The sequence below is a fragment of the Triturus cristatus genome, chromosome 11, assembly GCF_964204655.1.
Source record: "Triturus cristatus chromosome 11, aTriCri1.1, whole genome shotgun sequence".
NCBI classification, from domain to species: Eukaryota; Metazoa; Chordata; class Amphibia; order Caudata; family Salamandridae; genus Triturus; species Triturus cristatus.
In genome coordinates, this window is record NC_140594.1 from 696,635,710 (window position 1) to 696,662,362 (window position 26,653).

The 26,653-nt window shown below is 44.0% G+C and overlaps 1 pseudogene; it reads right to left on the reverse strand.

Annotated features, from left to right (window-relative positions):
• Nucleotides 1-1,947: 1,947 nt before the first annotated feature.
• Nucleotides 1,948-25,007, reverse strand: LOC146785335 (kyphoscoliosis peptidase pseudogene; annotated as a pseudogene).
• Between the last annotated feature and the right edge of the window lie 1,646 nt (nt 25,008-26,653).

Here is a 26,653-nt window from a genome sequence, read left to right on the forward strand (position 1 = left end):
AAGATAACGATGGACTGAGATGCGACCCTAAGCAATTACTAGTGGTTTGATTTATTGAAAGCATTCTTCCCATGACCTTTTGTGTTTTATGTACACCCTAAGTCACAACTGTATGTAGTTAGGAGACTCTGTGGCTCTCTTTCATTTCAGAGTATACATTTTCTCAGGGTCTCTGGTGTTTTTCTTGGTCAATCGCCATAGTATGTTGCTGCAGCAAGATCTTCCTACGCAGATTACTTATTTCATTTGTGCAGAACCTTTGCTTTCTGTTGGAGTCATTGAAGGACATGGGGAATACACAGAAGTATTATAAAAGTTGGGTCATGTTATGAAAACAAATTTTAAACTGTTTGAGTACTTCACTTGCACTTTTTTAAGGATTGAAATATCGCTTACCAGCTAAAGTTATCTTGTGATGGAACAGGAAGGATTCTTTAGTCAGAACTATTTTGCACATGTTATGCATTTATGATTATGCGTAAGTTACTCAGAGTTCCAAAAATATTTATGTGAATTTCCAAGTTAGGAATCTCAGTAAAAAATGGTTGCAAATACATTTTATAATAGTATTATCTTGAGGTAGTATTCCTATTCATAGAAAGAACTTTCATTAAAAACATATTTAAAATACTCATTGTTTGTGTAGCTTAGGGAATAACAAGTTCCACATCAAAGAACAAAGAGTTGGGTACACAGAAATATAACTAAGTAATTTCTATTCACTGTTACAATTAAGTGCAAAACTATTATGGCCAGTTACAAAGATATCTCCTATTGCCTTTACACAACCCACTACACCTTGCAGAGCTCAGTACCCAGCAAAAGTGATGATTGAGAGTAATGGAGTCAGGTGTCTCTGTTTCCTTTTTCATCCAATCTCCTTTCCCTGTGTCTGCCACTGGCTCTCATATTCTGGTGTATGTGGTCATCAGTAGATGCAGTCAGAGATGGAAGATTTCGCACTCATTGTATCTCGAGTACAAGGTCACTGGTCTCTGACACTATGTCCCATTTGTGACTACCTCTGGCTAGTGTCTCTGTATCTCAGAGGGTTTTCACTCTGGATATTGAAGTCTGGTGAGGATCATATGCACTGAAAATAAGTTAATTTAGAAACAAAAGAATTGTTTAAACTAATATCAGTCTTCCATTGCCAGGCAAGCTACATGAAATGAATTCAGCGTCATCTAATCTTTTCACTCATCCAAGAGTCTGTGGATCTGTGAGAATCCAGGATGGATTGCTAAAAGATTGATTCTGTAATCAACTCTTGGTAAACTGTCAGCATCAGCCTGTAATCTTCCCTATAAACAGTTCATAAAGAGAATTTGAAACTGATTATTCTCCTTAATTTCCAGCATCATATTTAGCATAGGGAATGTATGTTTATTCATTTACCAAATACCAGGTTTCATATGCATCTACTTCTAGACTGTGTTATGCCTTTCCTCTCAACAGTACTAACACATCGTGGTGAAAGGCTTTTGAGCATCTTCCTGATATGGCTTCTGGGTTCCTCTACACAAAATTAGCTTTACTTTGTGGTATTTGCTCTATTTTCAAAAATATTCACCTAGAGTTTGAAGATGAACATTGACTTGTAGACTGAGTACAAATGCTTGCAAGCATGCTCAACAATTTCTGATGATAAGTTATGATCAATTTGTATTACATTCAAAATGATATACAATGGATGGGAGGGTAGGAAATATGTCAGGAATGAAGTTAAATAGTTATTACTTGTGCATGATCCTGGTGTGAATTGGAAGTTCAATATCAACTAAGCACATGTTTGTGATATTGTGCAGTAAAAAATGGAAATGAAAAACAGAATATTGTGTTTTCAACCACTATTCATTTGCTTAGTGTCCTTGACACTCAACCTTCAATACAAAGAAGGGCACTCTTCAGTTAGTCGTGAGCACCAAGCTAGACCTAGAGTGAGTGCTACTTGGTCTCCACCTGATAACTCAAAATGATAGCATGGCGTTTTTGGCCGGGGGTCTCTTGAATCAGGACATTAACGTCTGTGGACTCAGCAGTGTGGAAGGGCCCCTCCCAGTAGCCTTCAGCACTCAGAGTTAGAGAACCCACCTTTTTACCATTAATCAACACCAAATTCACCCCGGGAACCTTCAACTTGAAGTTGACAGTTTGATTAGCAGGCAGGACCCCAGCTGTTGGCTCTACCAGTTCATAGCTATCCAACCAGTTGCTGTAAACCTTAGGGAACACAGGCCACTTCACCGCCGCATTAGTACAGGAGAGGAGGTAGCAAAGCGTATACTTATATCTGGAGTCCTGATCACCCTTGTTCCGAGAATACATTTTCAGGACAAAAGTTCCAGCCTGAGGGATCTGAATCTTTAGCACAACCTGTTTTTCTAATTGTGATTTGAATATGTGCCTTCTTTTCATATTTTCAGTCATTTCAATATCATCAGAATGTAGAGTAGCTAGTATATCCATGTCTTCCTTAATTCTGAAACTTACAGAACAACGACCATCTCGGGTATGAATGATGGCATCAGTGTGAGAAGGCTGCAGAAACCCTTGCTGTTCTGTCAGCCAGTTTGGTCCCACCGGATTATTCAGTTCTTTGGGGATCTTCACAGTGCTGTCCACAGATTTGCAGTCCACTGTGTGTATCAGAATCCTGGTATAGCTGCTCTTAGATGAGTCGAAGGATTTAGCATAGATCTGTAGCACATGACTTCCCTCTGCTGGTGGATAGACCTCAAGCGTCATCCTGTATCCCCGCAGTGTCATCAGACCGGCAGTCTCAGCCCCATTAAAATCAAACATGAAGAGAGTCGGGTAACGGGCTTCTACATTTATTACTGACTTGCCCTTCTCTGCAACAGAAGAAGAAATAAATCTTTCAGCAAATTCACACCAATTTATCTCAAAAGGTTCGTCAATTATACCCTCTGAACTGTTCCATTCTAAGAGATCATGAAAATATTAAATCCAGAAAACATTTATTTATTTTAGAGATCGCGGAGTAATCTTTAAGGGCATATTTACAAGAAAAGTGACTGAGCGTGGCGTTAGACTTATTGGCTTAACACCTAGCTTTGCCACTTTTGAGATGCAGGGCTGCACCTTATTTGCAAAAATACAAAGCACCCCTCTGTTTTCCTCTGCGCTGGTGCTAATTACAGCTGCCTAGCGCCAACACATGCACTCTTGTCCGATTGTGTAAGGGTGCCTGCATTGTGGGAATGACTGTTCATGTACAGAAAGGTGTTCCTTCCTGCACATAAACAATCTTAAATAGCGATTTGTAACTTCTATGTGTGCTGCCTTGTGCACACTTGAAAGTAGCAACTTTTAAAATGATTGTTATGAACAATCATGCATGGCGTTTTGCTGTTTTAATGTGTGCTGCACATTTTAGCACACATACAAACAGAAAAACGAGAAGAAATAAAGCATTTCTCCTTGTTTCCCCATGTCAAGACCAGGTGTTTTGATGGTCTTAATTTTGGCGCTGCCCCATATTTATTCCTCGTTGCCCCATGTTAAGACCAGGTTTTATGTTGGTCTTAATTTTGGCGCTGCCCCATATTTACGCCACCCTTGCAAAAATGGGTCAGAGTCAAAATCAATGGGTGTTGCAGTGGGACGCACACCGCAATACCCATTGCCCACCTATTTCATGCTCAGTACAATGTGAAAGGGGGCCTTTTTCAGAAGGCGATATTAAGCCACATTAAGTGGCTTAACACCGCCCTGTAAATAAGGCGAATATCGCCACAGTAACGTCGAAAAAAGTGACTTTCCTGTGGATATAGGGGCTTGTAAATATGCTCCTTTAGTGTCTCCAGCTGTAAAATGTATCACTAATAAAAAATATTGTAATTGTAGGTGTTTATTTAATGTATTAAATAACATAACACAGTAATAAAATTAATTGTGCATCATAAAAAATAAACTTATAAAACTGTGTAACATTTTAAAGAACCAATATGCTAATTTCTTGAGATAGCTTTTATATTTCCTGAACTTAAAGTTATTGGCCTTACACCTTCACAAGGAATGGTTTGCTAGTATCAAATAATACGTTTGACTTCCTGCCATGGTGATCATGGTCTTCATGTTAGGATGTATTGGTTCAGTTACTTATTTTTTTCCTAATGCTGAAAGTAATAACTAAATGCATTAGAACCAGAGGAATAATGACTGTATTTAGTAAAAAAAAATTACTGAGAGGAGGAATTTAGCGTTACTCCTATATGGTCATACAGTAATCTACATTGCACTGTTTTTCACAGGTTTGCCCACCTAAAGGTTATCTCTATATCTAACCCATAAAATGCAGAGAGAGGCCAGTTCAATGGGAGGGAGCACTTTAATATGGTGTGGGTTGCTTGAGAGAAGTTTTGATTAATGTGACACATGGGCAAAGGAACAGAGAAAGATAGAGATAATTTTCGGTGTCAAGTGAATACAAGAAAATAACTTATATTGGTCATTTGAATAACAGGAGATCTTGTGAAATTCATTATTAGCCAAGAAATGGGAGGTACTAAAGGACTACCATCAGCCGGAATGACAGTACATAGCAAGCCCAAGTAGGTGAGAGGAAATACAATGGGCCTCATTTATGTTTTTTTTGCCACAGGGCAACACGGCAGGCCTTGCTACTGCGCTGCCCTATGGCAAATGAAAAGGGCAGGAATGTGCTGTATCTACTAGATACAGCGCATTCCTGTCCTTTTCCCCTGCGCCAGCGCTTTATGGGCTGCCGGGAGCCAACGCAGGCACCTTTGCACCATAGTGCAAGGGTGCCTGCGTTGCGGGAATGATTATTTTTGTGCAGGAAGTGAAACCTTCCTCACAATAACAATCACAAGAGGCTTTTTCCTCTTTCTATGTGTGCTGCAGAATGCAGCACACATAGAAAGAGGAAAAACGAGGAAAAATAAAGATATTTCTCCTCGTTGTGTCTCCCTTACACCTCCACTGGGGAGGATACGTCAGTATAACTGACGTATCTGTCAGCGCAAAAAGTGGCGCATTGCTGGAGTTGTGTCGGAAGCCCGACGCAACTCCAGCAATATTCCTTTCACATGGGGAAGGGCCTGCGTCACTCTTACGCCTGCCATGAGGCAGGCGTAAGGTTGTGACGCATTGGAGTCCTAGAAGTGGCGCAGCGTAATCTCATAGATTTCACTGCGCCACTCCTACGACTCTTTCTTGCGGGGGAATGCCCACCCTGCATACATTATACCTGCGTCAGGTATAATGTAGCACAGGGGCTCATGAAGTGACACATCTGCCTAAATGCGTCACTTCGTAAATATGGCGCAACATGGCGCATTATTTACGCCACCGCTGCGTCAATAAAAGTGACGCAATGGCGGCGTACAACTAGCGCAAGGGGCTCATAAATAAGCCCCTCCGATTGCTGGGAGAAAACAAAAAACTAGGGAGGGAAAGAGATTCAGGCGCCCCATCATCTCGAACTTTACATGTTCCTTTGATCATCATAATCGTGGAAGCCTTCTGAAACAAATCTAATAATAAATGTGCACGGTAGACAATATGACAATAACTTTCCATAAAACATCAGATGGTTCTTTTAGACAAATTCATTCAATACAGCAGGGACCACATGTGTCTTGGATTTCAATGCAGCATCTGTCCCATTATCGAGCATTACAATAAAGAACTATAATAAAATGTCACTATAATTCTAGTAATCTTTACCAGCCAACAACAGCTTTAAGTCACAAAATTTTGATCCAAATGATCCAAATGGTTTTCCATGTAGCTGATACAAGAGTAATTTGCTTTCGGGTGTTTGGTCACCCCATATTCCCATTCAGTCTAAATTACCCCATTCGTAGGCCAACGTAGGCAATCTTGCTCATGCTTATATCAGTCCCAGGCAGATAAAAAAAATGCGCACCTTATTATCTGGATAAATTGGCACCTTTTATGTTGCAGAGATTGTACAATGAATCCAAATAATCATCAGTAAGTCGAAAGATAAGGAACCAGAGCTATGAAGGACCCAACAATGAAGTCGATAAGTTAGCAAAGTAAACATGATGTCGCAGGGAGAGTGCATCGGATTCCTCAGTGCAGTTAAGTAGGGAATTTCGAACTCAGAAATAAAAGGAGAAATGAACAATTATATAAATCGCGTACATCGAAAGACTATAGTAAGATGCAAAATCTCAAGCATTAAAGGGTGAAAGGAGTCAATTAAGACTGGATTAATGTCAGCGAGAGTTAAGACATTGTGACGAATCAGTGACTGAAAGTCAATTCCTCTATCCCTTACTCACTGACCATGTAAACACTGCTGTCTTGATTCAGTTGTACAGCCAAATCTGCGCCATTTTGAGGGAGCGCGTGGGGTGAACTGCTCAGCCTGTGATGGGGCCACTTACATTTTCCTTTCTTCTCCATAGGCACAGGGATAGACATTGCCAGTGCATGCAACCTTCTGCCTACCCAAGGATTCACACCCAGAAAGGAAGGGCAGGTGAAAGGCGGATCAGCTGGGGTAAACTTGTAGAGCGTGGCAGACAGATTTCAATTTTAAGAAATGAGTGACCACCCCCTCCGCGCACAGCAATGCAAGTCAAGAGAGAGGCACTATTCCCCCCATGCCTGCCACCAGAGGGCATGGGGTAATATTGGTACCTCAGCTAGTGGGCTGACTGGGGACCTCAATTAAGATGGTGTCGTAGTTGTCCAAAATCCATGAATATCTGGGGATATGACCTTCACGTCTGAAGCAAGCAGAAGCCTTCAGACATGGGGTGTAACAAACACTGCAGGCTCGGTGATCGCTCATCACCCCGAATTCTGCTATCGGTCAAATAAGGCAGAACAATTCTGCTATTTTTCTTGATCCAATATTAGAGCGCCACGCGGAAAGTAGGAGCATGGAGTGAACATCGATCTGGTTTACAAAGTTGTGCCCTTTTCCCAAGGGACTGAGGAGAATATATCAACGAACATTCCATGCAACGCAGGCCACAAGGCAAAGTTGCTGTGCTGTGTTGCATGAAACAGAGAGAGCAAAAATGCGCTATATCTACCAAAATATGGTGCACTTCTGCTCCCTCCGTGCTCTGGCAGCCTTGAGGCTGCTTAGCGCCAATGCAGGCCCTCTTGAGCATTGGTGCAAGGGTGCCTGTGGTACAAGCAGGGCCGGACTGGGAACCAAAACCGACCCTGGCAAAGTGCTCGGCCGGCTTTGGGGTGCCGCCGAGCTCTTTGCCAGGGCTGGTTTTGGGCCTATTTTGTTACAGGGATGATTTTACAAAAACGGCCCTCAGGGGCCCAAAACCGGCCACCACCCATGTGGCCCACCGGGGAGATTACCCGGTGCCTGCTACGACCAGTCTGGCCCGGAGCAGAATTGTTTTTATTTCAGGATATCATAATTAATATTATTTGGATTTTTTGTTCTGTGTTCCGTAATTATCTTATCCTGGTTACTGTAGTGTTTGGTTCAGCAAAATGATACCGTTGCCAGGCATGTTCTATTGATCACTTCATATTTCCTGTGCAATCCGTCTCTATTTTTACTCACCAAGTGCAACATAAAGCTTTCCTGCAAGACAATATGGCATTGTAGTATGTACATTTATTGACATGCTACATTACATTAACATCCAGAGTGCACACCTCCATCCCCAAAGCATTTACCTTATCAATAACACCATGCCACCATGTAGCTCTCTGTAATGGTCTGCTACATAGTTCATCCCAATGTCTGTTTCCTCCTCAGTGAACTTCCTCTTTGTCTTGAGAGGGGTGGTGTGCATCTTGCTGTGTCTTGCAAGGCTCTGGATCCAAATTGACATGTCACAAGAGGAATGGGCAGAGCAATTGGTATGGGAGGTATTTTGTATTTCAAATGGTGAGCGGTGTCTGGTGTGGTTGTGGATATGCATATCAGTTTCCTATATTCGTCCATCTGGATATAAACTTAGTGTATGTTCTTAGGCAAGGATTCAAAGAAATGCAACAATAATGCTACTTGTATGAATATTACTGTTGTGATTGCTGGCGTATTGCTCCACTCCCGCTCATTTACATTGTTTCATTGGGACAGGGAGGTGCATGTTTCCTTCCAGGTCTAAAATTCTGCTTTTAATTCTAATTAATTTCATGTATAAATAAACATGAGCACCTTAGTAGACATACTATGCATATGTAGGTTTTCTCTTTGCGAGTCAGGCCTGATATGTATGTCCTCAAATGCTAGCGACTAACTAAATTACTATTTTAAATTAATTATTCCTAGTCTCACTCCAACAAAAGGTGAACATTCAACACGCTCGATGCAGTCTACACTTTAACAGTCCCACAAATTGAGATGCCAAGCTTTAACAAGTAACAACTTTGAGTTTGTTTCTTTAAGTCAACACCAGCAATCTTCGAAATACCCCCTCCTCATAATGAAAGTAAAAAAGACACCTTGCCTTCTCAAAGGCCGGAAAAACTGCCTTGTCATGTTTCAGTGAGTGATGTTTATGATGCTACTTTGAAACATCTGTTGATCCCTTAAACACAGCAAACTAATGCACAATAAGCTTATCGAAACAACTATATCCAGACATAAACAAGAACTTTCATTGCATCTTAGAGATATCAACCAAATACATCCGGACACCAAGTACCACGCCCCCGAACAGAAACAAGTGGCATAACCTGCTGGACACCTCCCAATCTGGTTTCCAAACCAAAACCACCTTGATCGCTGCCATCAACAACATCAGAACCCTCCTTGACTGGGGAGAACCAGCAGCCCTGATCATCCTGGACCTCTAAGCAGCGTTTGATATCATATCCCACCACACCCTCATCAAAAGACTCCACCACATTGGAGTCAAGAGAGATGCCCTCAGATGGATCTCATCCTTCCTCACGGGATGAATCCAGATAATTTGCTTACCATCCTTTATCTCAGAACCCAAGAGCATAATCTGTGTCATCACTCAGGGTTCATCCCTTAGCCCTACCCTGTTTAACACCTACATGATGCCCCTGGCCAACATTATCAGAACCAACGGCCTCAACATCATATCCTACGCAGAGGAAACCCAGCTCATCCTCTCGCTCTCAGAAGACCTCTCCACCACTAGGATAAACTTCCAAAACTGTATGACGAGTGTCTCCGACTGTATGAAGTCCAACTGCCTGAAGCTCAACATGAACATGATGGAAGTGCTGATTTTTGGGAACAAATCCTCCCTGTGAAATGACACTTAGTGGCCTCTCGAACTTGGTCCCACACATACACAGGCAGACTGTGCCCACTACCTTGGCATCATCCTAGACAAACTCACCATTAAATGCAAGATCAATGCAGTCTCCTTGACCTGCTTCCACACCTTCTGCTTGTTCCAACGATACAGAACTCTGCTGTCAGACTCATCCTCAAGCTCCCCAAACGGACCCACATCCACCCCCACCTCAGGAACCTCCACTGGCTCCCCATCCAGAAAAACTGCCATTTCAAGATGCTGTTCCATGCCGTCCATGACCAAAGACCAGCATACCGCTGTTGCTGCCACAGGGGGACTACCTGTCCCAGAACTCCTTGCTCCCTGGAGTGAGGTGCTCCTGCTGACCTCGTGCTACAAAAGCGCCGAAAATCACCGCTGCGCGGGACGCGCTGACCGCTGTTGCTGCCACAGGGGGACTACCTGTCTCAGAACTCCTTGCTTCCTGGAGGGAGGTGCTCCTGCTGACCTCGCGCTACAAAAGCGCCAAAAATCACCGCTGCGCGGGATGCGCTGACCGCTGTTGCTGCCACAGGGGGACTACCTGTCCCAGATCTCCTTGCTCCCTGGAGGGAGGTGCTCCTGCTGACCTCACACTACAAAAGCACCGAAAATCACCGCTGCGCGGCATGCGCGCGGGATGCGCCCTGGCTAAGCCCGGGCCAAGGGCGGGCCCGTCCTTGCCCGTCATCGCCCAAAAGAGGCCGGGCTGGGCCAGGGCTCTTGGATTTTTGTTCTACGATTGGCACCAAGGTCCCTTCAGCTGGGTGAGTTGCATACTTGCCCAAATTGCACATGTGAAACAGTTTCTGACAATTTGACCCATTATTCTAATTTTTGTACTCATTGGAGAACAGTACTGAGGGACAGAGTATCGTCTTGCCATTCCTCTGTTGCTACGCGAAATCCAACTGAGAAAACCTTATTCTATTTGATATAGGGGTAGAGCCTAATATTAGTACGGGACTTTAAATATAACTTATCCCACTGGGTTGAAAATGGGGAAAAGGAAAACAATGGATGGGAATAGTGGAGCGGGGGGGGGACAGCGCTAGAGAATCCAAGGGGAAAAGGGTCAAGAAATGTTTCAAGCAGAAGGTAACCGCTAATAATTGTACCTTGGATAGAATTGATCTGTTGATCAATGATTGTGAGGATTGTAGTGACACATGTACTCAAGCTGCAAGCGCTGAACCAAATATAGATAAGTTATATTTCCCTAAATCTACCATATGTCAGCAGATAATAATCCCGGCAATGTTTCATAAATCTAACAAGGGAGACACCGTAGAGCAACAAAATGAGAGCTTTGTAGCCAAGAGTCAAGCCCCTGGTGGGAGTAAGGCTGATAAAGGGGAAATTCCGGTTGTTTGTACAAATAGGTTTGCTCCCCTTTTAGATTTGCATGATCAAGAAACGGGGGATGTTCATTTGAATAACTCTGTGTTGCTACCATGTATTTCTCCACCTGCACCTCTTCTAGATAACATTAATGTCTCTCGGGGTCTGCTCTTCCTCTTTAGTGAATTAAAATCAGAGGTAGAATTAATACGTACACAGCTAGTAGAATTGACTGTGAAGGTTGACCTCTTGACGCATAGGATCCCTCATCCCGTAGAAAGTCCTGAATGCAGTGTTATGCAGTTTGAGCAACCAAAGCCAACATCTAAACAGGAAACTCGTCCAGATACAACATCTAAGGGTGCACGGAGTAAGCCCATTACCGCACACTCGCAGACTGTGGGAGAAGAGAATAGATCAATTTTAGAATTGGGCGGTCCTTCTTATGCTACTGTTTTAAAATCACAGCTTTCACAGTTGAAAACTAGATGTCCTGTTAACCTAGGTGTAGGGACCAATCAAAATAAATATAGACAACAAGGCTTTACATCACCGGGCACTGATTTGGACCGGGGACCAAAAATTTATATGATTAACGTCCCTAAATATAACATCGGGATTAATAGAGAAAACACAGATTCCCTCACAAATAAAGCAATCCACTGGATTCGCCATGTCAGGGGCTGTCGCTCTATTATTAGGGAAGATATTACGAGAGCTCGTAGACTTTCTTCCAGGACAAATCCTTGGGATTCCATAGAGCTAACATTAAGAGATCATGCCCTGGTTGAGAACTTGTTGGCCCTAGAGTTTCGTACATCTTCCCCAGACCACTCTTCAATACAATTCAGACGTTTTCCATTTGTATCCGGCCAGGAGTGCCCCGGCGGGCTTGCTGACCGTACATCAGATGGACCCTCAAACTTGGACTCTAATGACCGACTAACAAATGTGTTGCAGTCGGCGAAACATCCTACCAGGGTCCCCCCTGTCTGTATTCATTCTTCAAATGAGGAAGAATGCACACTGACTTCCCTTTCTTCCAACATTGATGTACCAGCTCTTGGAGGAGTTATAGAGGCAATTAATCATCATGCTATTTCACCTAGTATTGTCTCCCCTGCTGTTCCTATATTGACATCAAAGAGAGCTATTGAGTTCTCAAACTCCTATGGTATCCCACCGATTGAGGGGAGATCTTTATTTCCATCTAAAACTCTAATGTCTAAACTATCTGTGGTGTCATGGAACATAGCTGGTCTAAGTTCCAAGATTATATCGCCAGAGTGGCATTCATTTATTGATCAACACGATGTTTGCCTATTTCAGGAAACCTGGGCGTTGGATTCAATTCATTGCGTAGGTTTTCTTAATTATTATGTCCCCGCAATTAATGGTGGGAAGGGCAGACCTTCAGGTGGTTCGGTAATTTGGGTGCGCCAAGAGATTGGTTTTAAGGTCCAGGTCCTTGAGTTTAATAATAAGGACATACTAGTGATTAGGTTGTTGTGGGGAATGGCTGAAAAACTTGATGTTTATAATGTTTATGCAAGGGGGACAAAGGGAAGGAAATCTGAGGTGTTAGTAGCCCTAGATACACTCCTCGGCCAACATTCCACGGGCACTGATGTAATATTAGCAGGCGATTTTAATATGACCTTCGAGCCACTTCTAAATGGCAATTTCAATTTTTATGATTCTGAAGATGATCTCTGGAGAATCCCAGAACTAGATTTAAATCCGGTAAAGAGATGGACGGATGTAGTGGTGCAAATGAACTCTCTCTGTATGGAGAGAGGATTAAGGGCATTAAATGGTAGAACTCAGTCAGATGGAGCTGGCGTATGTACTTTTAATAATGGTTCTAGTCAAAGTCGTATTGATTATATATTAATTAATTGTCAGTTCTGGCACGCCTTAAAAGGATATGAAGGTAGTTGAACGGGTTGAGAGTGATCACAACCCATTATCCGTAGTTTTTGAGGTAATGGTTGAAAAAGGCGTTCCTCAGCTCCCTAGGGAGTTGACAACCTTAGACCTAGTTCCCACAAATGATATGAGACGTTTAAAATGGGAAAACTTAGTAGCAAAACCGGAAGTTTTAGCTAGGATTTCTCTAGATGTAGGCAAGGCGGTATTAGACTTGGAAGAACTTTCAGCTAATTTGACACCCCCAGAAATGCTTACTGGATGGATTTCATGCTGAGTTTTTCATTCATCTTCGCTCCTATTTCTTTAAAACAACTAAAAACAAGGGTACCCAACAAAAGAAGGGAAGCAAATGGTTCAATAGGGATTGTAAGGAGGCTTGTAGTTCACTGGGGCTCGCCATCAGGGAAGGTGATATCCCTAAGATCCGGCAAGCCAGGTTGAAATACAAGAAAGCCCTGGACCTGGCAAAAAAATGTTGGGATGATAATACGTGGCTGGACTTAAAAAGGGCCTGTGAAAATAAAAATCAAAAAGTATTTTGGGATGTGGTAAAATGGGGTAGAGAGAGATGTCCATCAGAGTTGGCAAACCATGTAAGCCAAGATCATTGGGTAACGTACTTCCAATCCCAATATGCTGGTGGCTTAGATGACAGGGAGATACCCGAGCTTCTTTATACTTATTATGACGAACCGGCTTTTAACGAAGATGATGTTAATATTGCTTTAGGTACTTTGCTGGGTGGTAAAGCGTCAGGTCCTGATGGGATTCCAGCTGATATATTCCTCTCCAACAAAGTGATATGGAACCGTTACTTCCTGATTTTAATGAATGAAATTGCTAAAGGTTTGCCGATACCAGAGTCATGGAAGGGAGCTGAAATAATTCCAATTTATAAAAAGGGTGACAAGTCATTACCTGGGAATTATAGACCCATAAGTCTAATTGATTCATCACAGAAGATTATGGGATGTTTGGTGTTAAAATCCAGGAATGGATTAGTGCACAAGATATTTTATCTCCCTTTCAGGCTGGATTCCGGGCATGTACTAGCACAATCGATCAAACCTTTCATTTTACATTACTCTATTGGAAGACGGTGGTTTTGGAAAAAGGCAGCTTGTACGCTGCCTTTGTAGATTTTAAGTCAGCTTTTGACCTTGTCTCCCGTAAAAGATTATGGAGAGTTTTACAAAACTTGAGGATGCCCCTTACATTATTATCTCTCATTGCTACACTCCATCAGGACACATATGCAAAAATTACGTGGGGAAGCCAGGGACAGGTTACCCCCCCCATTTGGAGTGGAAAGAGGGGTAAGACAAGGCTGTGTGATGGCCCCAACCTTGTTTTCCATCTTTATCAATGGGGTAGTAACATTCTTGGAAGATACTCCAACGGATGCTCCAAAATTGGTGGGTGTAAGAATTCCAATTCTTATGTTCGCCGATGATACGTTGTTACTAGCAAAAACACCGATATATATAAGCTATAAAATGAGAAATCAAAAAACTTAAAAGTGCTGAGGTAAAATTGCTAGTGAACTTGGAGCATCGACTGTTCACACCCGTAAGAACCATTACCAATGCAACTACAGTTTGAAGCATAGAGAACAATCACCACCTTTTCAGAATCCAGAGTGACTCTCTGCAGTCTTTGAGATACAAGATCAAGATCTGGACTGAAGAGGATGGATCAGCTGTAAATCCTCTAAGTTGTCAGGCAGTCAGTGATGGTGATCCCTCACCATAGTGACTGTTTTTTTAAATCTCTGCTGATGATTTGGCGAGTCTTAGCAACTCGGCTGCAGGGCTTTCTTGACCCCTGTGTGACTCAGTTAATCAGCCCAGTGTCAATGAATATTATGCAATCAGGTGGGCCTTGTGCAGGTCATCAAGGCAGATGCTCCAGAGAACAAGGCTTTCTTTCCTTGTGCTCGAGTAGGGCCTCAGCTAGCCTTTCAGAGGTCTTCTCTGTGTTGATGTGCAGAGACTCCTATTTGAACATACAAAATGCAGGCTGCTGACTTGATGTGACTTTTATTTACCTTACGTTGAAGGTACAGGCAGTACGTGACCTCTCCAAAGTGTAGATGATCTTGACAACTAAATGAATTATATTGACTCCAACCAGATAACATTGGGTTCAAGGGCAAACGGGGCAGGGGCGTGAGAAGGGCACATCTTTTCTACAAGGGAGAAATAACGATTCTCCCCACTCCACCCGAAGCTCTACCTGAGGAGGGGCTGAAGAAAGGACAGGGCATCCTTCATGCACACAGGGAATGAGGTAAACCTGCAGGAAGGCCACTAGTTTGTGCTGACTATACACAGCATCCAAAACAGACCCCCTCCCATCTTGCATGCCTAATCTATCACACCTGAAAAACATATGCTCACATTACACACATGACGGAAGGTGATGGACCACAGTCATGGTGGAGTAATTGGATACAGACAGAGAAGAACAAACGGCAGCCTTTAAGAAAAGGTATGTATGTTAAAAAAAAGCCTTTTATCCTGATTTTTAAATTTCTATCACCACTGCCAATTACTTTCTAAGGTTGTTTAAGGGAGTAGTAGCTCACTTCTCACTAGCTGGAGAATTACATAAGGTGTACTTGCTGTCAGTAGACTTAGGATCGGCTGTAAACCTTTATTGGTAAAAGGTGGCACATTACTGGCAGGCTTGACATTGTCATGTCCACTCAAAGAAAAAATAAAATATAGCACTGGAAATAATTATTCTGACCACTATAGTTCTTTTTCTGTGTGGTGAACACATACTATGTTATTATTTCTCTGTCGCTCAATTAGTTGTAATTATAACTGCTGTTTTAAAATCTGCCATCCGACCTCTAACAAGTCTCTAGTCTCCTGAAGGACTGAGAGAAAAAAAAAGGTGTTGTCAATCACAAGGGTTTTTCTAAAATGTTTCATCTGTCTCCTTAAGCCATTACTCCTGTTTCACAGTCCAATGATATCGGGTGTAAATTTGCTCCTCTATTATTGTTTGCGCTGTGTAGTATGCATTCCTCAGTGAAGCCTACAACCCACAGAAACTAATTCTTACAATCTCCTTGATGACATGTACTCTGCAGGCTATCTCCACTTCATGGCTACCTCTGACCAATGCCACTTATTAGAACATTGGAATGTTTAGAGCTCCATTAAAGAAAATGGAGTGCTACGGACTTCTACTGGTTGGTAGAAGCCCTCTTAGAACAACATTCCTATTTTTTTCATTTCACAGCTGTTGATGTGAACAAAGGCCTCTCGGAGCCCTAGTGGGTTTAAGCCTCCTCTGGCTCCGAGCGGCCTTTGTTTTTAAAAATTAGAACATTCTGCCTTCTATGGGCAAAATGTTCTATTAGCTCTCCATAGCGGGCTCTACCGGCCATTAAAGGCCCACTCCTTTGTTAAAGGCTGGAGTGGGCTTTTAATGGCCGTAGAGCCCACTACATCGTGCTCTAAGGCTATAGTAGATTTTATCCATGGATCTTAAAACTAAATGCGCTCTAACTTCAGTTAAGAAAAAGCTAATTTGGATGCAAGATAATTTTTAAACCTTCTGCCTATTATCAGTCTTCTGTTATTGGACAAGCTTCATGAGAAGTGGAACTTCAATAGCAGATATCTTGGTGTGCTAGGAGGTAATACTGACTGCAGGCTACCAGAACCCTGCCATTTTTGCTTGGGCTAAATGCTGATTAATGAGGTCACAAGTCTCTTGGACATTGCCATCTTATTTGCTGCGGGTCACCGACCTAACAAAACAAGCCCAACCAATTTAGAAAACTGTCCAATTCCACCAGCTCAACATATCGATGACATTGGAATCCAAATCCCAGCCTCATCTATCGCTCTACCAAAGACAATTAAATGCAGTCTTCTCCTACCCTAAGAATGCAGTGCACTTTGTAAGATGGCAAACAATCGCGTAGCACCCATCTTTACCGTAGCAATGGGTGTATAGGTCATACCTATAACCTCCAATTCGGTATCACCCTTAAACATGATGGTGACACCCGTTGCCCCTAGCTCCCTCCATTGCACCGATCCAAATCTGGCACTAACGCTTTCAAGATTAAATATCCCCCAAGTCTTAACAAATATGTAATGAAAAACCTGGAACACAGAACCTTGAGAAGCTTCCCGGAAACCCTCTTCACAGACCAATACTATTGCCAACACAAAGGTGCAGTCAACCTCCTCCTCTTCACACACAACACTGACCTATGGATCAGGTCCTTTAACAATTTTCTCTCATTCACCTCTCTCTCTAACATCCCCTTCGGACGCAAACTCAAATGATTTTCCCATTTTGGCCACTCTGGCAACCTTTCTTTCTCCATCTACAACAACGGGAAAACCATGTTCCAAGCCAAAGACACAATCCTGGGCACAATCACCCTCAAGCCCTCCGGTGATTCTCGTAGCTCCACTTCTCTGTTCTCCCTAACACCCCTCATCCATTCTTCTCTCCTTTTGGTCCACCCAGACAACTCCTTTTACCCCGGACTCTGCTGCAATATGATATGCCCCCAACAACCCATAGCTGACCGCCAACACCAGACCTTGAATTTCCCCACAGACCATCCTAGCACCATTCCACTCCAACTTCCCAAAACAGTTATCTCTCCCTCCTGCTGCCTTCTCCACCCTTTTTTCCACCCCTAAGTCATCCCATAAGCTTTCCCCTTCCTTCCCACTTTTATCTCCTAAATCCTAACATATCCCAACACCTGATACCAACAACCCACGGCTCATCGCAACTATAAATGATGAACATAACCAGCCTCCGTTCAACAAGCTCCTTTCCTCGTTCTCTCACCTCTCTCGAAGAATGGACATCCTCACATTGGCTCAGTTCCATCTAAGCAACTCTCTGTCCTCTCGTTGATGCTCTCCTCATCAACCTCGCATACCCTTCCCCATCCTACCATCATACTGAGAGGCAGCCATCTACACAGACCCAAACAAACACAATCTCCCTCAGACAATTCCGACCTATTCTATCTCCTAGAGAGTTTAGCAGCTTCAAATTCCTCCACCCCCTCCTCTTTCCTTCCAGCAGTGAGTTGCCTAATTTCTACAATCATTTCAGACCACAGTCAAACTCACACACACCATCCTGGTGTATGATCATCCCCTCTTAACTTGATACAAGTCCTACTTTCCTTTCCTGAACAGCCAAGTCAGTAAGACAACAACTTCTACCTTATCTGCATGCTATACAATTGTTGATCTGCAGACAAACACTGTCTAGAGATATGGTAATCTCGACATGCTGATCTTAATGGAAACGTGGCTTAATGACTCATCTAACCACGCTCTAGACCTTCTATTTCCTCCCAATTACTTAATTTTACCTCGTGATTAGGAAGATAGACAAGGTGGAGGTCTCGCACTCATTCACAGAATCTCCCTGAGATGAAGGATCCTCCCAATGATTAATTTTCAGGAATTCGAATACACATCACAAGATGTGTCCACATCCACTACCTCCAGCTTCAGATTGAATGTGATTTACCATCCACTGGGTCAAAACCTGCATTGAGAAAAGCATGGATCCCTTCACCTCTCAATTTATCAGCTCAGGTAACACTATCTTCCTAGGTGACTTCAACATCCACTGTGGAGGCAAGGGTAAAAGCTATGTGGACACTTTTACCTCCTTTCTCATAGACAATGATCTCCAATAACACTTCCATAAACCTACGCAGCACAAAGGCGACATTCTGGACCTGATAATCTCCAATTCCCCCAACCTACAATGATATGACTCTATTCTAGTTGATTGGTCTGACCACATACAGATCACGTTTTCCCTATCCATCTCTTATATCAAAACATCCGGGCAACCCAAGAAAGAGAGAATATGGTTCAGAGACACATTCAAACCTTGACACAGAAGCCATGGCCATCATGGCCCTTCCTTACCTAATTTCGATTATGCCTCATCTTGATATTAACATGACCACTGACAAGTACAAGTCCTGCATGGACTCCCTTATCGACAAATGTGCACCCCTGAAATGCAAATCATCCAGACCAAAACCCTCTAGTCCTTGGTTCGCAAAAGAATTTTATGAAGATAGCTTATTAGAAAATGTGAGAAAAAATGGAGACTAGTGCCCTCTAACCTGAGTTTGACTTAGCTTCACAAAGTGAGAAAACAATACAAACACCTTACACTAGATAGCGCCAGGGCACCTCCGGGTAATTGTCGCGCTCAATAAGTTTCAATAACATAACATAACATAACAACAAAGAACACATCCTCAAGGCCAAATCCTCCCATTTCAGAGCCCTTCTGAATTCTACAAAGAGCAGACCAAGTGCCTGTTGGTGGTTATTGCAAATAAAAACTCCTCCACCACTTCAGCTCATAAGGCATCAGTGATCTGCTGCAACAACTTTGTATATTTCTTTGTTTAAAAAGTTGGAGACAGGGGCGTGGCCAGCCAAGAAGGCTGTGTGGAAATGAACCACGACAGCTCCGCTATCACCGATATAGAATTGCAGGGATACAGCCATGATCACCGTACATTATACCATCAGCCCAAGAGTATTTGCTTACCGGAGGAAGCCTGAATAATTGTGGTGGCCTGTGGGGAGCCAGGAGAAGCCGTTAAAAGATGATCGAGGCCAGCCCGGTGAATGCATCATTTGCACGCAGAAGGATAGTTTGGCGGTGGAGACTTTCCGGACCTCAGGATGTTGGATAGAGGTCCTTCATCAGGTGGTGAGTGTGATAACCAGCAGAAGCTAATGATGCCAGCGTAGGGCTCTGTGGGAGAAGGAGCCCCCCAGGAGTGGAAAGAGTTGGAAGGCGATTTGCCCCTCCAGAACATTGAGGTCTCTAGTTATATTTATGGGCACAATGCCTGACCCTAACACGTGACCCAGTGAGAATGACATGAGGCTAATGACAGCCACACCGGGGCCATAGCCAGAGCTCGCATAGAGAGCTTACACTGAGATCAGCAAGTAGCGAGTAGGTGAGTCTCCCATTATGGGAGGGACCTCATCTCCCCTTCCTGGGGGGGAGGACAAAGGTTTCACGTGGAGGCCCGGAAGATAAATGACATCGGGGTAGATGTAATAGTTGTGCTGGGGGCCAGCAGAGGCTGTAACTGATGGGGCTCATCCACAGCAGTACCATGAGAGACACTACCCCAAGTGGAATCTAATAGGGGCTCACCCCCCGAGACTTGCTCCTGGGTAGGACCGGTCTAGCTAGGAGAAGGCTGGTAAGGGGACCACTGGTCAGTATTCCACGACCCCACTTGGCTAAGCTTAGATTTCCTGTATGCAGCTAAAAAAACAGCAGAACAACAGAGTGTTCAGCTACTTTGCTCCATCAGACTCCAGTAATAACCGACAGACATCGGGGCTGGAAGATACAGTGGCTCTCAAAAAGGAGATCTTCTCACTTCCTTGCGTGACTTTAAAAAGAACTCCGGGAGGAGCTTAAAACAGGCATGCCCACCTCTCTTGAAACACTAAAGGCTGACCTGAATGAAAAATTGGTTGCACTAGGGTAAGATATAGATTCAGTGGGGGGCAGGGTGGTAGAGCTGGAAACCAAAGCCTCAGAGCTGGAAAAACGCACGCATCTAATGAAGCCCACCACACACTCTTTACAGGGACAACTCCAGGCAGCCCTGCTCAAACGCGAAGACAAGGAGAACAGATCTAGAAGAGACAACATAAGGATCGGCAACCTGGAGGAGGGGGTGTAGGTACCAGACCTGGAAGCGTTTGTGATGGTGTTCGTCATTGAGATACTGGGCATGACCACAGTAAGGGTAGAAATAAAATGATTACACAGAGTGGGCAAACCGCCATTGGGAGACAAGAGGCGCCCAAGAGACGTCCAGGCCAAACTACACTACTTTAAAATGAACAAGGCTATTCTACAGGCTGCCAGGAAAACTGACAGTGTGATGTTCCAGGGAGCCGCTTGTACAGTGTACCAAGACATTGCTCCTGCGACTTTAGGCGGACGTCAACAGTTCTGACTGGTGACAGACAAACTTTGGTGGGGCAATATTAAATATTGATGGACCTAACCCTTCGGGCTAGCCTTTGAACTTTGCAACAGAGCGTATCACATCACAGAAGTAGAGAAAGCTATGACCCTCTCGGATCTACCAGTGTCAGAGAATAGACCAGTGGACCAAGATACCGGGACATCAGGGGTGTCTGCGGGGACCCAAGGAGGGGGCCCCTGGCTCTCCCATCGACCCCTCAAACATCAGAGAAAACGCTGAATGCCTGCACATCCGAGATCACCACACATTCACCAACTGGGGATTGCCCGCAGTACGCAAATGGTCTTATCTACCGGGTGATGAGAGACGAGCATCAGCTGCCTCTACGTGGTATAGCACTAATAACTTTCACAATCTGTGATCTCCTAGACCAATTTATGCTCTTTTCAAGCTTGGGGGCCACAATGAGGTTATGGGAAACAGCTACGTTGACCATCTCTACTGAACTGATGGAAACCTGCATATAGTAGCAATTCCACAGCCACGATAGCGATAATGGACCGAATCTCCTCCAATGGCTTTCACAGATTACATCAGTGGAACAGTTCAGGGACTCATTGTCCCTTAAGGTTTTGTTATGGGGTTGTTTTACTTTTTGTTGACAGGTACTCAGATGACATTCCTGGACTTGGGACTCTTGACGCAAAATGCAAGCAATGATACAGCTCAGGAGGGGGAACGTTTGGGGAGGGAAGGAAGTGCGCAAGGCTGGAAGCATGGAGGGCTAGGTTTACCTGAGGGGGAGATAACGTGAATGAGGAAGTCGCAGGTCTCTTGTCCCGATCGACGAAACATGCATTGGCTGGATTTTCTACAAGAAAACATTAAACTATTCTTATCTGCTATGCTTGTTCTCTTACCATAAGTGATATATTTATGATACTGTTGATTCGATTTGTGTGCTAGGGCTTGATAGATAGTATTGTACAGATCCGTGGATCTGAATTGTGGGGTGTTGGATGATTAGCCTCTCCCTGAGCACCAAATAACATAACCAAGCAAAAAGATATATACCAATAAGTGCGAGCGCCAACACCATCCAGGGCTTAATCATCCCGATCAATTTTCCCATAGGAAACAGCTACGTTGACCATCTCTACTGAACTGATGGAACCCTGCATATAGTAGCAATTCCACAGCCATGATAGCGATAATGGACCGAATCACCTCCCATGGCTTTCACAGATTACATCAGTGGAACAATTCAGGGACTCAGTGCCCCTTAAGGTTTTGTTATGGGGTTGTTTTACTTTTTGTTGACAGGTACTCAGATGACATTCCTGGACTTGGGACTCTTGATGCAAAATGCAGACAATGATACAGCTCAGGAGGGGGATCGTTTGGGGAGGGAAGGAAGTGTGTGAGGCTGGAAGCATGGAGGGCTAGATTTGATTTGCCTGAGGGGGAGATAACGTGAAGACGGATAAGATTGCCCCAATCATTACAATGGTGGTCAAAGCACCTACATGGAATGTTCGGGGGCTTAATGCCCCGGCTAAGCGCCACAAGATCTGGAAATACCTCTTAGATAGGTGCAACAATATTGCGGCTCTACAGGAAACACATCTTAAAACATCGGGGAACCACAGGCTGAAACATAAGAGCTACCTCTTGATCTACCAATCCTCTGGCTCCACGAAAAACAATGGTGTGGTACTCCTCTTTCACTCTGCATTAAAATTCCAACCTGAAGGCTAAAAAACTGACAAAGAGGGGAGGGTGGTGCTAGTGAAGGGGCGCCTTCGAGGGAATTTGTGCACCGTTGCAGTGATTTACGCACCCATCACCAATCAGGTAGCATTTTTATCAGCACTCAACGCTTCTAGGGGGATTCGTAGAGGGAGAGCTCATACTTATTGGGGTTTTAACCTCACATGTAATTTCGGCACGGACAGTACCCACCCTCTCAGGTCTCACACTAGAAGCTTCCCCAAAAGTCTCAAACTTGTGCCTGGAGGGATTCTCACCCTGACGACATAGATAACACATTCTTTTCCCATATCCACCGTACTTACTTCAGGCTAGACTATATATTTCTCAGTCAGACCCTCGCCCGAAGCATTCAGGAAGCGGAGATTCGTCCATTATTATCTCTGATCATGCCCTAGTGCCTGTCTCTCTTGAATGGACTAACCCCACACCTAAACACACTCGCTGGCTCTTCCCCCACGACTGTCATGGGACGACATGCGCAAGGCCATTAGAGAGTTGTTCCAGCTGAATAATCCCCCATGAAATGACCCCCTCTAAGAATTGGGATGCGTTTAAGGCAATTTTGAAAGGACAGTGTGTGGCGTTACTTTTGGAGCTCAATAAACAGAGGACCAAGGAACGCCTGACTCTAGAATCAGAATTACACACACTTGAACAATTCCATAAACAGACCCCTACACTAACCATCCAGCACAAAGTGACAGTTGCGAAAGGGAAATTCAATGCAATCTACGCAAATAGAGCAGAACTGACACTTCTCTGACTCAGGCAACCATCCTAAGCACATGGCAACAAGGTAGGGGCACACTTTGTTTGAAAACTTAGGATATGTAAGGGAAAAATAGTACATTGGGGACATCTGTCGCCCCACAGGGGACAAAGAAACAGAAGATCTGGGAAAGGCACACATATTTGGTCAGTTCTATAAATCGTTATACACTGCTGGCCGTGCTGACTCACAATCCCAACTGGACTATTTGACTACGGTAAAGCTTCCACAAGTCCCACAGGCACAAAATGAGCCGTTGGGGACTCCTATTAGTGAGGACGAGGACCGACAAGCTATAGGCTTGTTGAAACTCTACAAATCCTACAGCCCAGACGGGCTGACAGCACACTTCTATAAAACATTTAGCACAGAACTGATCTCTCATCTGACCTCCCTCTTAAAGAGAGAGATCAGATGAGAGACCAGTTCTGTGCTAAATGTTTTATAAAAGTATATAAAGCTGATACTGGCACAGTAACACCTTCAATGAGTGAGGCCGTAAATACCATAATTCCCAAAGTTGTGAAAGTCCCAAGATTATGCGGCTCCTACCGCCCCAAAGCGCTCCTTAAGCTCAATGTGAAGCTGTACTCAAAGATTTTAGCTTCGCGGCAGGAGGACCAGATGCTTCAATTAATTCACTCGGATCAATTGGACTTCATCAAAGGCAGGCAGACCCACAATAATGTTGAGAGGGTGATGCATCTAATAGGAAAGGCCACCAAGAAAAACTATCCCAGCAGTTATGCTCAGACTGGACACCAAGAAGGCGTTCGACCGGGTGGACTCGTCCTTATTATTTTGTACCCTGAAACGATTTGCCTTTTGCGAGGCCTTCATTGCTCATTGGTCTGGGCTAACTATGCAATGCTCTGCTCAAGAGTTCTTGTCAATGGGGTTGGCTCAGACCCCTTTCGGCTGGGGACCGGGATGAGACAGGGATGCCAGCTCTCCCCCCTTCCTCTTCGCGCTCAGCATCGAGCCCCTCACAGCGAAAATAAGGGAGAACCAGACGATATGGGGGATCAGAATTGGATTGGTGGATCACAAGATTTCATTATTTGCCGATTACACTTATTAACTCTAATGGACCTGCAGCACTCTTTGCCCGCCCTTCAGAGCGTACTTTCACTCTATGAAGCAGTTGCGGGCCTACGCATAATTCAGTCTAAATCATTCCTGCAACACTTAATGCTACCTGATGCGGAAATGGGAAGGCTGGTGGTAGTGACTCCCTTTCAATGGGCAAAGAAAGAACTCATCTATCTGGGCATCAAACTAACTCCCAAGATATCAAATCTGTTTCAGACCAATTACCCACCACTCCTACGTCGATTAAATGATGATCTTAAAAGATGGGGCCTACCTCCTTATCGTGGCTAAGGAGAATAAACGTAATTAAGATGGTGGTGCTCCCCAAGTTTCTCCATCTATTCCAAAGCTTGCCTATTGATCTCCAGAGCGACTACCTGAATACGCTCAGAACACTGTTAACCAAATTCATCTGGCAAAACAGGTGGCTCGTTGCCTCTTTAAGCTGCTTAGATGCCCCAAAACTGAAGGGGGTGTAGCCCTTTCATGCTTTACTCTATTCCATAAAGTCTAAGAGTCATCACCAGATGGTCCCAGAGAGGGTCAGATAAGCACTGGCTCCATATGGAAAGAGCGATTGCCCGCGTAATGCCTATCTTAGCACGCCCATGGGAACGACCCTGAGAGCATGGGACAAGGTAGTAAAAGGGCAGTATGGACAACGTTCCCCTCTCCTTTTATCCCAATTCACCATAACCCAGCATTCCCTGGGGCTATTCAACCAGGCCCATTTGATGCATGGAGGGAGGGGGCCTGCCTCACACTATTGCACCTCTTTCACAACTCAGACATACTCACCTTTGAGCACTGCAAGTGAGACTTCCACCTTTCTCAAGCTGAGCATTCTAGATATTGACAACTGTGTCACTGGGCGCTACACCCACATACACAGGAAGTGGTGACTACGGACCTCACTCAATTGGAGTGGTTTGTGAAGAGCGCAAGGGCCACTACGGGCACCATTTCCATTTTATACTTCCTACTGCTTCGCACACTACCCTCTCAGTTACCACGCCACATTACCTTTTGGGAACACACTCTGGGACACGACATTTCAGTGGAGCACTGGAGAGCACTCTGGAAAGACATACCCCTACATAATCGCTCCCTAGACCTGCGGGAAGCCCTTTACAAAATACTATCTGATTGGTACTTCTACCTTACCAAATTGAAGAAATGCTTCCCCGATATGTCCGATCTATGCTGGAGGGGTTGTAGTCCCCAAATCAGCAACCTTTCCAGAGGGCTCCCTCATATAGCCTGCGTTTCCAGAGTACGGGCATTACATCTTTTCTAGTTCTGAATAGCTATCCTCGAATCAGAAACCAGTCCCCAAGGGATGTACGCCCCCCTGGACCTCATACGACTACCCTGCGATACAGGAGCTTGTTTCTCTCTTTAACTAGTGCCGGGCGGAGGGGACATGACACAGGAAGGAGTGTGGACAGGTAGGGGTCGGTGAGGTGATCTGGGTGTTTGCTTATTAGGGAACAAGTCTCCGGTGGCCTACTTCTAGAGATTAAGAGAATGTTTCCCTCATGCACTCGAAGAATGAGTTCAGTAGTTAATCTTGTAGTAATAAGTTCTTCAAAGTCAATTTGATATTACAATCTTTATGTTTTTATTTGATTGTAAGGTGAACAGCCTTTTCTAGATGTAGGCCAAAGGCCACAAGCAGGAGGAAGACCAGCAGTAACAAATCCTGTGGCGAATGGAACACGCAGCCAGAAAGTCTCGTAATCAACATATCCAAACACAAACTCACAGAGTTTCAAATGAAAACCCTACAAAAGGGATCATCATTTGTTCCCACCTATCACTCCAATTCTCTGGATATAGAGATAAGCTTCTTCAAATTTATGCGAGTGCTTAGATTGAAACATTTTTTCAATAACATCATAGAACCTACTCAGACACCACAAGAAAACACCCTTATGGGACTGCATAACAAGAGCACATTCATGGCTCCTGTCAGCCACAAGGTGCTAGACGCATTTGCATAACATCAGCCAACTACGTTTCCTGATCTTGGAACAAGTACCCATCCTTAAAGGCCAAAATAACACACAAATTATGTTGCAAAGAGAAGTTTATTGGATCAATAAAATGGACTCCATCAGCCCGAATGGACTCAATGAACGCTGCGATTTAAGTTGCTTCTTGTAAAACATGTCCCCGGTATCCCTTGTTGTATGCCCATTTATTTACCAATCCCATGCACACTCTTCCTACACCCCGTAATCTCACTTTTCTGGTTCTACTCAGTAATCGCATCTCCCATATTTTCGTTCTCTTCTTTAGCACACATTTCCCATGCTTCCTACACTTTGTAATTACACTAGAGTTGCATGTTTTTGTACTACCAGTCTTTCTTCTCTTTACTGTCCATTTATCTCTGTACACATCATCTGATGGTTTCCCCCACTGAGACTTTACTCGCACTTGGCTATTTTTTCGTATTTTTTATCACTTTTCTTTTCCCTTGAGCAA